The sequence below is a fragment of the Canis lupus genome, chromosome 33 (genome assembly GCF_003254725.2).
Source record: "Canis lupus dingo isolate Sandy chromosome 33, ASM325472v2, whole genome shotgun sequence".
In the NCBI taxonomy this organism is placed as follows: Eukaryota; Metazoa; Chordata; class Mammalia; order Carnivora; family Canidae; genus Canis; species Canis lupus.
Window position 1 is genome coordinate 11688010 of NC_064275.1, and position 17213 is coordinate 11705222.

At 37.5% G+C, this 17213-nt stretch overlaps 1 protein-coding gene across 8 annotated transcripts in view; it reads right to left on the bottom strand.

The window, feature by feature from the left end:
• Positions 1 to 17213, bottom strand: part of CBLB (Cbl proto-oncogene B) — a 409638-nt gene that overhangs the window by 250593 nt on the left and 141832 nt on the right. The gene's annotated exons all lie outside the window — the stretch shown is intronic.

Sequence of the window (17213 nt, forward strand, 5' to 3'; positions counted from 1 at the left end):
TTTCTGGACTTATATATTTAAGAATATATTTCTCTTCTATTATTTAAAGTCTCTTATTTTATTTTATTTTTTTATTTTTTTTAAGTCTCTTATTTTAAAGGCTACAAATAGGAGATGGATCTTAACTAAGGAAATTTTGTCTCATTGTGGAAAATATGCTGAAGTGCCAAGAAATGATATTTCATTGGAAACATTACCTGAGCTTTGATAGAACAAAAATATGTCCTGGCACTGAGGAAGCAGATGAGTGGGATGGGGAGGGAATTTGACTGAAATCATCTATCTTTCCACTAAGAATTTTTTTCCTTAGTTTTCTGACTCTAGATTTTTTTTTAAATATTATTTTTGATTGCCTAAGCATACCCATCTTTAGTGAATCTTTAGTCTTTGCCAGGCTGCCTCAGCTTGGTCTAAAAAGTAAATCACATTATGGTAAGACTATAGAAAACCATATATATAACCAATTTGTAATCCTGCAGACCAAATACACTTTACATAGCATTTCTACCTCTGAGGTCATTTTTAGAAAATCTGACCCACACCTTAGAACCTTTTGCTAGTTTTAAAAATATTCCAAAAGAATTGTGATCTGACTGGCTCCTAGAGGCCTCAAACTCGCAGTGTCCAAAATTAAATTCAGTATTTTCCTCCACTAACTGTCCCATAGCTCCCTTTCCTGCTGTGTTTCTAATCTCAGCAAAGGGCTCTACTCTCACTTACTCTGTCTCCTCCACCTCATCCTGTCAAACTGACCTCAACATCTCTGAGAGCCACTCCTTTCTTGTCTCCTGTTAACGTCAACCTAGTTAAAGTTCCAATAATATTGCCTGAACACTGCAGCAGGTTAATAATTAATCTCTTTGTCTTCAGTTTTTTTTTCAGTTAAAGTCCATTCCCACAAATTCTCTTAAGACACAGATATGACCGTGTTGCTTCCTTCAAATAACTTCTTTGTGAAAGGTTCAAGACTCTTCACCAGCTAACATATGCCCAAATTTCCATGATCAAATTTTATCCTGTTTTCCATATGTATTCTGAATTCTCAGGCACAATACACGGATGACCATTGCTTTCCTGAACGAACCATTTTCTCTTATGATTTCATGGAGTTGGAAGTACAGTTGAGCAAGTAAGAGTCCTAGGAAAGAATTTCTGCAAATATCCCCGGGAAAAGACACAACAATAAATAATTAATAAAAAAAAAATACTTGTGGGAAAAACTAGGCTTACCCTCTAAAGAAAACAAAGTATAAATATAAGAAAAATTTTTTTCTGGGATCTGTGGGTGGCTCGGTGTTTAGCATCTGCCATTGGCCCAGGGTGTGATCCTGGAGTCCCAGGATCAAGTCTTGCATGGGGCTCCCAGCAGGGAGCCTGCTTCTCCCTCTGCCCGTGTCTCTGCCTCTCTCTCTCTCTCTCTCTCTCTCTCTCTCTCTGTGTGTGTCTCTCATTAATAAATAAATAAAATCTTAAAAAAAACCTTTTTTCCTTCAAAGATGGATATTAAAGAAAAGATTACCAAGAAATAAACCTTGGCCTTGCTAGAATGTACTTTTCTTTTTGTGAAAGTAGGGAGAAGATATTAAAGAATAATATGGCTCTATTTTTGTTATTGTCCTGACCTTGAAGAGGAAAGAGGGTCCAATAAGTAATTTGCATAAAAGTGTGAAGTGCTGTCCTTTGGAAGGAAGTGATACCAAGGTAATTGAGGCAGATGAGGAAATCCACCTTTCCAAATGTCCCTTAAGTTCCAGGCAAATCACACTCATTGCCTGGAGCTCCTGGAGGTAGCAGAGCTTTCCTTTTGAGCATGCCACTCTCTCTCTGCCTACAATGCTTCCCCTCTCTTCCTGCTAGTTTCACCCCTGTTTGTCGTTCAGGTTTCTGTGAAGCTTTCCCCATCCCTCTTCTGCTGTATACTTTTCACCATATGTTAAAGCTGCTTACTCACTTATCTCATCAGGTACGTATGCTTTCTTCAAGGGTACTTCTATATCCTTAGTATCTACCATAAAGCAAGAACTCTATTTGCTGGGTACATAAAGGAATGAATCTACCAGAAGCTCTGAAGAAAAAAAAAAAAAAAGCAGCACTAGTCATTATCAGATAGGGTTCAGGGTTTATAGCCACTAATTTGAAAAAAAATTCATTTTATAATATAAATTCCAGTTAATCTGGTAAAAGTTTTCAGTCTCGTTACCATTGCAAGGGAAACCATCCATTCTCTCTTCCCATGTTCCACTTTGTTCATGAATAAGGAACTTTCGCTCTCTCAAAAATATTGCAACTTAACCATTCACCTTTCTCTGACCTCTCACTTGTTCCTTTTCTTGGAAGGAGGAGTGAATTATATGACAAGTGTGATGGTAGGAGTATGACTTACATTGATCTACATTCCTTTTTTTTTTTTTTTTTTTTTACATTTCTTTTTTCTAATGTTCAATGTCAATACACTCAAGGTTGCTAACGTGTGTGACCTTTCCTCTTGAGATCTCTCTGAAGCTCAACGTGAGGCAGCTAATAGAGTGTGTGCTACTTTCCTGCTCATTCCAATGATGAGTCCTAATGCCTAGACATGTGAAGAAATGCATTTTAGTTTCAAGCAGAGAAGAGGTTTTCTAATCCAGCTTTATCAGATATAAGTTAGCAATACATTTCATGTATATCTGGCCCTACTGATTATTTTTCAAATGGCATAGAATTTGTCTGTGTGGGGTGAGAATACCACTCATAAAACTAAACAACACCTCATAATGCATGTATTTAGATGTGATAAAGCAATCTTTTGGCTCCCCAGATAGCAGAGCTACTAAATGTTGGAACCAGAGTGCAACTAGGGGTTACTCTGATAAACTTTGATAAACTTGTGGGAGATATTCCATGGAGACAGGAAAATTAGATTCTACTTTCAAGAAACCTATTTATTTATTTATTTTTATTTTTTTTAAATTTATTTTTTATTGGTGTTCAATTTACCAACATACAGAATAACCCCCAGTGCCCGTCACCCATTCACTCCCACCCCCCGCCCTCCTCCCCTTCCACCACACCTAGTTCGAAGAAACCTATTTAAAAACAAACAAACAAATAACAACAAACAGAAATCAGAGCTGATGAAATTTAGGCACAGCTCCTCTCTCTCACCACCAGACCACTGGAAACCCCTCAGACATTCCAGCAAAGTTACTTTCTGTGGTTGACACTGCAATTAGGACTTGGCTTTTGCTTATATAATCATTCAGCTGGCTCCTTCATTTTACTGCTAACGCTGAATTTTACTGAGCAATTCTTTCCCTGACCTACATTCATGTAGGCTCTCTTTCCTTTATGTAGGCCAGATACCTCCAAATGATCAGGATAGTAGAAAAAGGCAAGATAATCTCTCTTGATCTAAACATGATGTTTACTTCACTTTTCTGATTTAGGACAAAGATAAGACTTGGAGAAGGGGTATTTGTTTTCTCCATGCTGAGGAAGGGTCATGGGCAGTTAGTTGGTCCCTGTCTCTTCATTGCATGATCAAAATCCTTCTCTGTCAAGGACTCAGATGGTATAACTCAGATATGGGAAAATGCACTGTGGAAGAAAATATTCAGGTAATAAGTGCTAAAGTTTCCTGGCGCACCCCCCCCCCCCAAAAAAAAAAAATTGGTGAGGATTAGTCAAGAGAAGTTTTGGAAACACTAGAAGAGATTGCTGTTAATGTTATTTTCAGGTTTGGAGGGAGGAGGGAGAGGTAAGTTAGAAAGTATGGGGAAGGTACCTATGCGTAGACTCCCTTGTGAAAAACTCAACTCTGTGTGTTTTCACTTTGGAAACTGAAAAAATACTATTTACCATAAAGCTTTAGTTTTTCTTCTTTTGTTTAGTTATCATCTTAAATTGTAGCAACACTACAGTAAAGAAAACCATTTGTAGTTGCATATGTAGCATGATGGTCTTGGGGAGGTAAAGGGATGAGGTTGTAGAAAGGTAAAATGACCCGATTAATCCTCCTGATAGGAAGCAGGCCCCTGGGACGCCAGGGTGGCTCAACAGTTGAGCACCTGCTTTGAGCTTAGGGCATGGTCCTGGTGTCTCAGGATCGAGTCCCACATCAGGTTCTTTGCATGGAGCCTGCTTCTCCTTCTGCCTATGTCTCTGCCTCTCTTTCTCTCTGTTTCTCATGAATAAATAAATAAAATCTTAAAAAAAAAAAAAAGCAGGCTCCCATGCAGACGGCGGCCGTCATCACAGGAAGACTGTGACCTCTGTCCTTTCCATTTAGATCCTTAAGCTAGATGCAGCTTTTTTTCTGAAAAACAGGGCATGATGCATCCTGTTTGTCTCATAGATAAAAAGACAATGCAAGTCAGAAAGGCTAATAATGAATTTTAGAAAATAAAACTGTGGTTAATTTCTAGGGGAAATATTGACTTGAATGAACATTAAAACAACAACAACAACAACAGGGTCTTCCTCCACAATTGAGAGAAAGCAAATGATAACACAACATACACAATCATGGAATTTAGAGACAGAAAAAGCTTAGGAATTATTCGTCCTCATTCCTGGTTTTGAACCTGAGGTTTAAAGAAGTTAAGATCTTGTCCCAAGATCACCCAGTGTGTGACGGGGAGGAAGGCTGTGGAGAAGCCTAGAAACCAGGACTCCTGTCTATAATCTGTGTCCCTTAACACACGACCCTGTGCCTATTCTCAAATGGTCTCGATGAGCTGTGGTGGAAACCAGTCCATGCCTCAAATCAGCAGAGTCAAAGAAGGATCAGTTTTCTAGTCAACTGTGCCCAATGAGCTGTATGACCTGGATTTTTCCTTCAATGTCTCAATTTTTCCTTGCCCAGTTATTTTTATGACCTATTTAATAAGTCATAAAATTATATACCAAATTAAAAAAGACTATAACTTGTAAGACTATATTATGAAGATAATGCCATCAGTAAGAAATCTTAAGTAGACTATTACTTTTTTAATTTCACAGATATCTATAAGTTCTGCCTGGGGGAGCTGGTTTGGACTGGATACAAAGACATTAGCCATACAACAATTTATCTCTTTGGCAAACCCATTTTCTTAGTTCTTCAAGATGACTCTTGCTTCAGAAATGAACACATGTCTACAGTCAGTATACAAATCCAATAGTCATTGCAATAATATTGCAAAATACCATCTGACCTGCCCAAATACATATTTTTAGACAGCTCTATAAATGGCTCCTTCCCACGGGATACATATTTCTATTCCTTTTTTGTGAATGAATGTGTTCCCCACTCCCGCACCCTTCATTTACAGGAAGAGGAAGAAACATTGGAATTACTAAATGGAGCATGACTTTTTTTTCCAGAAAACAGACTCAACCATGAGAATTAGAACGTCACTTGGCAACCAGATCCCTTTTCTATCCTTAGAGACGATGACACTTCAGGAAAGAGCTTACCTCCACACACTTCCCAAAGCCTTATAAGGTCAGGAGTGTTTGCTGAAAACATTTATTTTCCTCTGCCCAGTTTAAAGGCCTCACGATTTTTTTCAGAGAAGGTTAAACTCTGAGAAATCATTCAGTGAGGAAACTTTGGATGTAAATTTGTCATATTAAAACTACTAAAATCAAGTTATTGGAAATGGCTCTAATCTAAAATATCTATTATGAGAATACAGCTCTTGGATTTGTGTTTTTTTAAACTCATCATCTTTTAAATCCTTTTAATATTGTTTTATCTTAATTATATTAAGATTAATCAAAGGCATGGTTATTTTTTAGCTTAACTAGCAAAAATGGAGAAGAAAAGTACAATTTTTAAAACAATCAATATTCAGAGTAAATTTATAAAGTAAAATGTTCAATTCATCTTCTAGGTAAATGGTTATTTACTTAGATTCTTTTAGAAATCTACCAGGAAGCTCTCTGTTCATTAATCTGACTTGATGGTATCATTAGGATCCCTCCTAGTAATAGTGCCTGCCTTGTTCTTTTTTCATCATGAAAACCAAATCCTCACTAATAACTCTTGATAGAAGAACACCACTGTGGAGCAGAAAAGGGAAATATGCATCTCAGCGATATTGGAATTTACTCAGAAAGACAAATATAGAAAGCAAATTAGTGGTTGATAAATATTGAGGGGTCTTTAATGACTGAAGTCTCATGTACTTAAATGTTATAAAACAGAGGCAAACTGCCAGGAAGCCAATTGCTGGAAAGATTTGTTGAGCTCTTAAGATATGATGTCACGAAAGCCTTTGGAAACATTAAAACATAAAAGTCACCACCCCACTTCCTTCTGAGAGATTCTAAATGCCACTGAAAGTTCAAGGTACTAAAATGCCCCGATCTCTTAAAGATCTCTACTCCTGGAATAAGGATCCAGGATGTTTTAAATGTTACCTGGTTAGTTGATGAAGATAATCTTTAAATCTTAGAATGCTCTTGATCTTAGACTTATTCCTTGAACTCTGTCAAGTTACAGAAAGTGTTATTATAAAACTGCATAGAAACTGATTGGGTCTTGACAAATAGGTGACAGGTTAGCTTAATGATGGAAGCTTTGATAACATTTAATTCACTCTCATTACCTTTTCTTTTGTTATTTTCATATATTTGACATACATTACTGAGTTTATGGGTGTTTTTACATTTTAAAGCAGAAATTAAACAGGAATCTCAGTTTTTGCAAGAGATAATTTTTATTTCTTTCAACAAAACATTATTTTAATAGATTAAAATAACATGGATCTGTTGTTATTGAATGGTGCTGTTTTGCTGGTGCTTCTAGAGATAGTCTTACAACATGTGGAACGGGAATTGAAAGTTTGGATGACCTTATTTCAGCTGCTGAATTTTAGTAATGGAGTTTTGTTGATTTGGCATCTCTTAACTTAGCATCAATCAAAACATATCATTTGTCTTTAAATTCAGGTCATTCCCTACCAACCATTATTTGCTTCATAAAGAGCCTTTCTTGGCTAATGAGGCCTTTGACTTATAGGATAAGAGATACATTTTGTCATCGAAATGAACTCCAGTTTCTACCTATTATCTTAGTAGTATGGTATTCCCCTACTGTACATCTTTTTTTATTTTTATTTTTTGCACATCTAATATATATAATCTTGGAGTGATTATTTAGAAATTGCTTTTAGTGTTTCTGATTCTTTGCTTCTCCTTATTCTCTCTGTAATAGTTCATATGCTATCAAACCATAGGGCAGAGAAACTTAAGGAAATTAAAAATAAAAATCATGGGCAGCCTGGGTGGCTCAGCGGTTTAACGCCACCTTCAGCCTAGGGCCTGATCCTGGAGACCCGGGATTAAGTCCCACGTCGGGCTCCCTGCATGGAGCCTGCTTCTCCCCCTGCCTGTGTCTCTGCCTCTCTCTCTCTGTGTCCCTCATGAATAAATAAATAAAATCTTAAAAAAAAATAAAAATCGTATCTTTTTTCTTGGATAAGAAGTTGGGTGCAGAAAGAATCCATAATAGGCTAATAAACTTAGATTATCTGTGGATTTTTATATGGATTATTTCATGTAAAAAATTTTGTCACGATTGTAATTTTTCCATCATAAAAATTTTTGTAATTTTTAAAATTTTATTACATCATTTTGTATTTCCAAATGTTGTGACAGGTGCTTTCCTGAAAGAAAGGCATAAAGGCTCAACATTAATTTATTAAAATTAGCCTTTATGATCATTAGTAGGAGAAAGTGAAATAATGACAGCTCTCTCAAAAATACATAGTGATAGCTGGATTTAGAGTAAGATATTCATGGAGGAGTTTTTAGGTTAAATTTGGTATATCAATACTGTTCTTGGCAGAATATATTTATCAAGCATTTAAAAATATTTTTAAGGGTCTATTTTGCATCACGCTAGGTAATAGAAAACTATGATCCTTACTCTCAAATAGGACATGGTCCAATGAATACAGTGATTGAGTACTTGTGAGGAGACTCCAACCTGAATTGAGAGTGATGGAGAATAGAGGAGGGGAATCTTCCTACACAGGGTTTAATTCATGAGCAGGAATTATTGGATGAAAGTGGTAGGCTTTTGAGGCAAGAAATAGAGTCAGCACAGATAACCATGGTCAGAGAGGCTTAAAACAGATGGTATCTAGAGTATTCTACTGATGTTGCTAAAGCATAAAATAGGAGATCAAAAGTGGCGATGGATGACTAGAGGCATGGATAGAAGCCAGATTATGAAAGACTTTCTATGTCATGTTTGAAATCTTGGTCCTTTTTCTTACAAGCAATGGAGACATGGAGAAGGGTTATAGGCAGGTGTAGATATATAGAGAATGAATTTGAGGGGGTTAGTTTGGAACTGACTGGGAGGCTGCTAAGGAAATCTATTTTCAAGATAATGCAGTAGTAGTAGGAAAGAAAAGAACTAGATATATTTGAGCAATACTTTGGTAATATCAGTGGGATAGTGATTGAATGTGAAAAGATAACAGTAAAGGAATCGTTAAGAATAAATATTTATGGTGTGGGTGATTAAATAGATGGTGAAGCCTGTCACCTGTATTAAAAAATCCTAGGGGCACTTGAGTGGCTCAATCAGTTGGGTAGCTGACTCCTGTTTTCCTCTTGAGTTATGGTCTCTCAGTCATGGGATGAGTCCCTTGTCCAACTCCATGCCCAAGCGAGAAGTCTGCTTTAGATGCTCAGATTCTCATCCCTCCCCTCTCGTTTTTCCCCACCCCCTCACTCTTTCTACCTAAAATAAATAAATACATGAAATCTTTTAAAAAATTCGAGAGAGAAAAAGGATGAACTGATGTTGAGACACTGAAATTTTAGAGAGGGCATTTGTGCATTCAAATGGTAGCAAACATTGGTGTATACACAGTCAATGCTCAAGGAATTATTTAACCAGAAATATCAATTCAGAAATAATTTTCATATAGCTGGTGGTTAAAATAGTAAGTGTGGGCTGAGCTCTCCCTGTGAAAGAGTATGAAATAAGACTAGTGACCCAAAAAACACAGTTTTTGCAAAGTTTTAAGCAGTCAGAGAAGGAAATGTCCAATAAGGAAACAGAGTAGAACTGACCAAAGATATTAGAAAGTTTAAATTGGAGAACAAAGTGCCAATAAAGTCTACTAGATAGAAAGTTCATGTGTTTTTATCTGTTTCTAGAAAGATATATAGAACAATTATCAATTTTGTTTGTAATAGTAAAATCCAGACCAGTAGAAATAATACTTACCTATCGATACAGTGATAAAGAAGTCACTAGTATGTTAGTATGATCTTGTCCAGGGTTATGATGGGAAAGAATCCTTATCACTATGAATTAGGAATGATTGCACAGATGACAAAATGGAGACAAATATAAATTAATCTTCTACAAGGCTTGGACAAGAAAAGACTTAGAAAGATTAAATGGTTCTTAGGCAGAAATATTGCACTAATGAAAAGTATGTTTGCTTATAGTGGGGAAGACTTGAGCATATTTAGAGGCTCAGAGATAAGAGCAAGTTGAGAAAGGGAGGTTGAAAGTACAGAGTTAAGAGGTTAGATAATCCTTGACTAACAGAGCAAGTTTTCAGAGAAATAAGTAGGCACAGGCTTTTTGGTTTAAAATAATGTGTGGGAAATATCAGAAAGGGAGACATAACATAAAGACTCCTAACTCTGGGAAACGAACTAGGGGTGGTGGAAGGGGAGGAGGGCGGGGGGTGGGGGTGAATGGGTGACGGGCACTGAGGGGGGCACTTGACAGGATGAGCACTGGGTGTTATTCTGTATGTTGGTAAATTGAACACCAATAAAAAATAAATTTATTAAAAAAATAAAAATAAAATAGGTGGGAAGCCATTGAATTCTTGGGTATTGAGGAAAGGAAATGAGCTTGAATTTGTATATGGACAGATTTGTAGATTTGGAGCCTGGAAATAGAGACAGATCGTATCAGAAGGCTTCAGTGGTATTAGTGGAACTGGAGACGAGGCTTTCTGCTGAGAAAGTGGTAGGAGTTGATCAAGGGCTTTAGGAAGAGAGATTGGGATCTGGAATAAACATTGATGGAAATGGAAGAAGGAATTGACCAAGGAGAAATACGCACATGAACTACTGGTGCAGAGGAGCAGCTGAGATTTAGAACTCGTGTGCTAGAGATGATCACAGTTTGGCTTGGTCATTTTCTGCACAGGTGCTCTGTGCCTAGGGTACAGAAGCACAAAGTACAACTTAGCATTAATGTAAGTTTTTGTTTTTGAGCCAAGGTGGCAGAGCAAGAAGAATGTAAAGAAATTAAGGGTGATCTGAGAGTCACTTAGATAATCAGATATAGAGTTGGATACAAGTAAAGAAATCAGAAATTTTAGGAGAGGCCTAATATCTTGAAAGAAAACAGAGGGAAATAATAAAGCAGGAGAACCAAAATTGATAAGGATAGATGGAAAGAGAGAAGCAATGGCCTAGGAAGATAGGAGGTTGTGGTCAGGGATTAGATCTAAAGGAAAATTATTGAACAGACTATGACTAAGGTGTAATTTGGTCAAGACTGTATTATAATCTAGCACTGGTGATGATCTTCATGTCTCTAGGATGTTTTGTTCACATTAGTTACTTCTCACTTAATTTCTGTTCTACTAAAGCGAGAAGAGGAGAAGAAGGAAGAGGAGGAAGAGAAGGAGGAGGAGGAGGAATTATCTTAAAACTAAGAAGACTGAGGTAGTGTGTGCTGTTAAGAGGCTTACCAAAGATAATGGGGAGTTAGTGATGAAGGGAAAATATATCAGCATGTTTGTTGGGAAATTAGGTTAAAAGCGTTACTCAAACACTTGGATAAAGTCTTAACAATTTTTTCTTCAAGAGAAACAGGTTTTTTTTCACATAACATTGTGGTAGAACTTCATACTTAACAAAGAAGATTTGAAAGAGTAGCACAGATAAAACATGTCCATGTTCCACCTGGTGAGATATTCAGAAGAAATCCCAGCAATAGTCCTTGTAGGAAGGAGGGGAGAGACAGAGAGAGAGAGAGAGAGAAAGGGAAAGAAAGAAAGAACAAAACAGAAGGAAGAAAGGTGATTTACATGACATCTATCAAAATATAACAAAACAGTTGAGGTACACCGGAAGGTTTCTTTTATATCCCAGACTGAAACACCCTAGAATCCTCTGCTTCTATCATAATATCTTAAAAATCCTCCACTACCTTTCTTCTCTCTCTGTCTCCAAACTCAAAAACATCTTTCCCCAAAACTCACACTACACTTACTAATACCTTCCTCTTTCTTCTTGGGCATTCTCTTCTCTACACACACCTCTCTGGCATCCCTGTCATTAAATTTCACTTTACTGGATTGCAGAGAAGTGAGGGGGAAAGTAGGAGAGCTGAAAAATGTACTAATAAATTAACATGTACTTTTCCTGTAAGCTAAACTGTTGCCAAGATATTACTGGGAACAGCACTGTGATAGCCAAATGTTATTCTATGTCTGCAGATTTATCTAGGGAAAAAAGTAGCAAATGAAGAGAAATCTTATTAAAGAGTCTGTCAAGCTGTCTGTCTTTTGCTTTTATGTCTGTGGTATTTTATAATAGTGAAAGCTTAGGCTCTGGGGTCAGGCTTCTTGGGTTTAAAACCTAGCTCTTCCCCTTATGAGGAAAACCCTCATAACACCCAGGGCTCATCCTGTCAAGTGCCCCCTTCAGTGCCCGTCACCCAGTCACCCCAACCCCCCACCCACTCCCCTTCCACTACCCCTTGTTCGTTTCCTAGACTTAGGAGTCTCTCATGTTTTGTCCCCCTCTCTGATATTTCTCACTCATTTTCTCTCCTTTCCCCTATAATCCCTTTCACTAATTTTTATATTCCTCGAATGAATGAAACCATATAATGATTGTCCTTCTCCGATTGACTTACTTCACTCAGCATAATACCCTCCAGTTCCATCCACGTTGAAGCAAATGGTGGGTATTTGTCATTTCTAATGGCTGAGGAATATTCCATTGTATACATAGACCACAGTTTCTTTATCCATCATCTTTCGATGGACACCGAGACTCCTTCCACAGTTTGGCTATTGTGGACATTCCTGCTATAAACATTGGGGTGTAGGTGTCCCAGCGTTTCACTGCATCTGAATCTTTGGGGTAAATCCCCAACAGTGCAATTGCTGGGTCATAGGGCAGGTCTATTTTAAACTCTTTGAGGAACCTCCACAGAGTTTTCCAGAGTGGCTGCACCAGTTCACATTCCCACCAACAGTGCAAGAGGGTTCCCCTTTCTCCACATCCTCTCCAACATTTGTTGTTTAGGAGATAATGTTGCTAATATACGGTGAGTCCTCATTTGTTTTGACTACTAATAGATTGAGAGGAAGAAAAAGGAAGTCAGAGGAGAATTTAAATGTGTGCCAGTTAACTTTAGAAATAGTCTGTGACATAGAAAGCTATTAGAATTTTCCCCTACATTGAAGCACTCAAAGCTAGGAGATCAGCAAGCCTTCAAACATTTGTGATGACAACTTCTCTGGAAATATGATGGTTGTTGGCAGTCTCAGGTAAGATTTAATTACACAATTGAATTCAGGATGAAGTGAATTTTAAAGGTGATTTCAATTAGTAGATGGCTCTTAATAGTTGCATATGATACGAAAGTTCGACACTCATATGAAAATATAAAAAGATTATTGAGAAAGATACTAACAGGAACTTTAACCATCTGTTATATTATAAATCTTGTTTTATAGAGATTGTTTGATTCAGTGAATGTGACATATTTGATTTGATAGAATTTCTATTAAAAAAAAGGCAGTAGAAAATGTACAGTCATATAGTACAGGTCAGGTCTAGCCCATGCTTTATATTTCAGAGTAGGTATTCTTACTGCTATAGCTATTTTATATTTTTAAGTACTACACAAAATTCTTAAAATTTGAATCTCTGACCTAAAGCTATAAACACCATTAATTTCGATTTATATGTCCAAATCTTCTTACAGCTCTAAAACAAGTAACAAACAAGAATCTCTACTTCTCTGAATCTACTGATACTCCAGGCCATTTATTACTTACCATATATTGTCTTGTACTATTAATTAATCTTCTTTGGCTTATTACTTGACTCCTCAACTGATGCATAAGTCTCTTGAAAGCAGTATTATTTGGCCTGTTGGTGTGACCTCACATGCTACCTTATGCCTCAGGCAGGTTTGAATCATAAAGAAAACAAACAAAAACTTTTACCTACAAGTTTTATTTGTTCGCTTATATACTCTCTGATGGTTGGGACTTCATCTCCATGGGCTCACCATTTAGGCCTGGCATAGTGCATACAAAAAATAAATATATGAGGGATGTAGGAATAAAGAACTATTGAAAGGCCATAATATAAATGGAATAGCCTTGGGCAAAATCATCAAGTGGATGCAATTGGTCTTTCAGGTTTCCAGCCTTCATTTTCATGTTCTCTCCCATTTCAGAGACATCTCACCAAGAATGTGACTCAATTGTTCAGTAATTGTTCCTGGCCACTAGGTTAACACATACTAGAAAAGGAGAGGGAAAAATCCAGAGACGGGACTCCAGAGATTAAGCCCCTTTGGTTGAACCAGGCACTGCAGGTACTTGCACAAGAGAAAACCTGTGCATTTTCTCTTTTTGGGTCTGTTCATTGAGTGGAGGTTGCTTTGGATTTTGGTTTCCAGAAGGAATGGAAGGAAGGTTTTATTTTGTTTTGTTTTTGTTAAACAGAATGTCACAGAGTTCTAGGCCCTCCAGGATCTGCTAGTTCTGCTGTTTGAACTTTGGAAGGATGTATGGTTGGTATTGGAGACAACATATCCCTTTGAAGGACATATAGGTCTTGTCTTAAAAAAAAAAAAGATTTTATTTATTTATTCATGAGAGATACACACACACACACACACACACAGAGGCAGAGACACAGGCAGAGAGAGAAGCAGTCTCCCTGAGGAGACTGATGAGGGACTGGATCCCAAGACCCCAGATTTAATACCCTGAGCCAAAGGCAGACACTTAACCACTGAGCCACCCAGGCATCCTGGTCTTTTTTTTTTTTTTTTTTAACATAATTCATATTTTCTTGACACCTGTGAAGAGGAGCATGTTTCATATGTTTATCAGCCACTTGGATTTGCTCTTCTGTGAATTGTCTTTACGTATTATAGCTATTTAGTCTTTTATATGTCATCTACATTGCAGTTTTTTCTAAAGTGGTGTTTGTCTATCATCCAATATTAATGTATTTTTGCAGAAAAATATTTTCTTGGTTTGGGAAGATCTTTTCAGTCTTGAAGTTATGAATAGAATCTCCTAAGTTTTCTTTTAAGATTTTTAAATTGGATTTAAACTTACTGGACATTTAAGTAGTTTCTAGTTTGTTTGGTTTTATAAAGAGTAGTGTGTATTAAAAAGTCATTGTGCATATATATGATGATCACTCCCCACTCCCAGCCATTAAGATGGCTAATTAGTAAACCAAACCAAAACAAAACAACACAACCCTCGAGGTTGGAAGTTGGCAGCAGAGTAAGAGGACCCTAGTCTTACCTCGTACCATAAATACAACTGGATAACTATCAAGTCATTCTAAATCCCCTAGAAATTGACCTGAGAACTAGAAGAATGAACTTCACAACTAAAGGTAGAGAAGAGGCCATGTCAAAGAATGTAGAAAGTGTGGAAATGTGATTTGGGAGAGAAATGGATCATGGCCACTATGGTGGGGAGGGAACCATGGTCTTGGAGAAGGGCAAGAGACAGACGAGCACACAGAGGAACATACTCAGAAAACAAATCCCTATAGCAACTGGCTTAGGAAGTGAGAGGGGCCAGATTTTGTGACTTCTGGCAACCAGTGGGGCTCAAAGCCTAGAGTTTCAGAGGTCAGCTGGCTTGGCTGCCATAGAGCCCAGAGGATATTGCACTATTCTCAGAGAGGAGGTAGGCAAACAACCCACAGATATACAGAGTGGAAACAGCAATCTGAAGAGCACCTGTAACACACAGTGAGGAGGTTATTTGCTTGTCTTGGAATATATCCTAGAGAGGCATCATTCACAGAGAGTTCCCTCTGGGAACAGAGGAACTGGCAGGCACCATTTACCTTAAGCACAGGAACACCTGCTGGAACCAGCACAGCTTGGACATTTGCTACCTAACTTGCTTACACAAACCCTTGCCCCCTGTGTTCTGGTGGAGCTGCTATTCCTAGTCCTGTTTGACTTAATCCCAGGGCAGTGGACCCCCTCCTTTAGAACAGCCCAATCTCCTGCCCACACCATGTCTCCTGACCTGGGAATTTTACAGAACCTCCGTTCCATCAGTAGTGGTGACAGGTCTCATTTCACAAAGAGGCCAGAGCACACCTAGTTAAAATTCACCACATTCAGGCCAGGGACCAAACACCGCCCACAGCAGGCAAAAGGAGGCTCTGCAGATGACTGACCTGAAGGATAAAGTGATCAGAATAAAACAGCAGAGCACAAACAGCACACATTGGAGACACTCCCAGAAGTGCCCTGGGGAACAGAAGACACTACACAGTAGGGCTCTGTAGGACCTCTTCTTCATAAACTTGTTACCATCAAGAACAAGAGATATGCCACAGACTTACCTAATACATAGAAACAGGTATAGAGGCTTACAGAAATGAGAAGACAGAGAAAATTTAACCCCCCCCCCAAAAGAAAACAGGACAAGGTCATGAACAGAGATCTAAGTGAAACAGTTTTAAGTAACATGCCTGATAGAGAATTTAAAGTAATTATCATAAAGAGACTCACTGGACTTAGAAGAGTTGAAGACATGAGTGAGACCCTTAGTACAGAAATAAGGAATAACATAGCAGTGATAAAGGGCTCAATGAACAATATGAGAAACACACTTGATGGAAGGAACAGTAAGCTGGAAGAAGCAGAAAATAAATTAGTGACCTGGAAGACAGAGTAATAGAAAGTAGTCAAGTTGAGTAGAGGAGAGAAAAAAGAATTATGTGAAACAATAATGGGGACTCAGTGACTCCATCAAATGTAAGAGCATTAGTATTATAAGGAGTCCCAGAAGAAGAAGAGAGAGAAAGGGGGGCAGAAAATTTATTTGAAGAAATAATAGCTGAAAACGTCCCTACTCTCTCTGGGGAAGGAAACCAACATCCAGATCCAGAAGGTACAGAGAACTCCATCAAAATCAACAAAAGTAGATCCACACCAAGACATACTGTAATTAAATTGGCAAAATATGGTTATGAAAAAAATTTTAAAGCAACAGAACTAAAGAAGACAGTAACAGAAGGGGAAACTTACAAGGCTAGCAGGGGATTTTTTCAGCAAAAACTTTCCAAGCCAGAAGAGAGCATGATATATCCAAAGTGCTGAATATGAAAAATCTGCAGCCAAGAATACTCTATCCAGAAAGGCTACCATTGAGAATAGAAGCAGAGGTAAAGAGTTTCCCAGACAAACAAAAACTAAAGGAGTTCATGACCAATAAACCAACCCTGCAGGAAATATTAAAGGGGACTCTATGTGTGGGAAAGAAATACCAGAAGTGACAATATAAAGGTAGGATACACAAAAGGAGTAAAAATGAATATTTCTGTAAGAAAATCAGTCATCAGTCAAGGAACTCACAAAATCATAGGATATGAACTATAGCAACATATACCTAAAATAGAGGGAGGAGAGGAATAAAGAATGGGTTCACACTTAAATGACCATCAACTTAATATACACTGCTATATGCAGATGAGGTTACATATAAACTTAATAGTGACCATATATCAAAAACCACTCATAAGTATGCAAAGAATAAAAACAAAAAAATCCAGATATATGACTAAAGAAAATCAGCAAACCATGAAAGAGAAAAAGACAAGATAGAATCAGAGAAAATCTTCAGAAACAACCACAAGACAAATAATAAAATGCCAATAAACATACATCTGTCAATAATTACTTTGAATGTAAATGGACTAAACCCTCCAATCAAAACACATATGGTGACAGATTGGATAAAAAAACAAGAACAACAACAACAACAAAAAAACAAGAACAATTTATATGCTGCCTATGAGAGACTTATTTTAGACCTGAAAACACCTGCAGATTGAAAGTGAGAGGATAGAGAAATATCTATTATGCAAATGGAGGTGAAAAGAAAGCCAGAGTAGCAATATTTATTAAATATTTACTTTAAAACAAGAATGCAACGAGACAAGGACTCTATAAAATAATA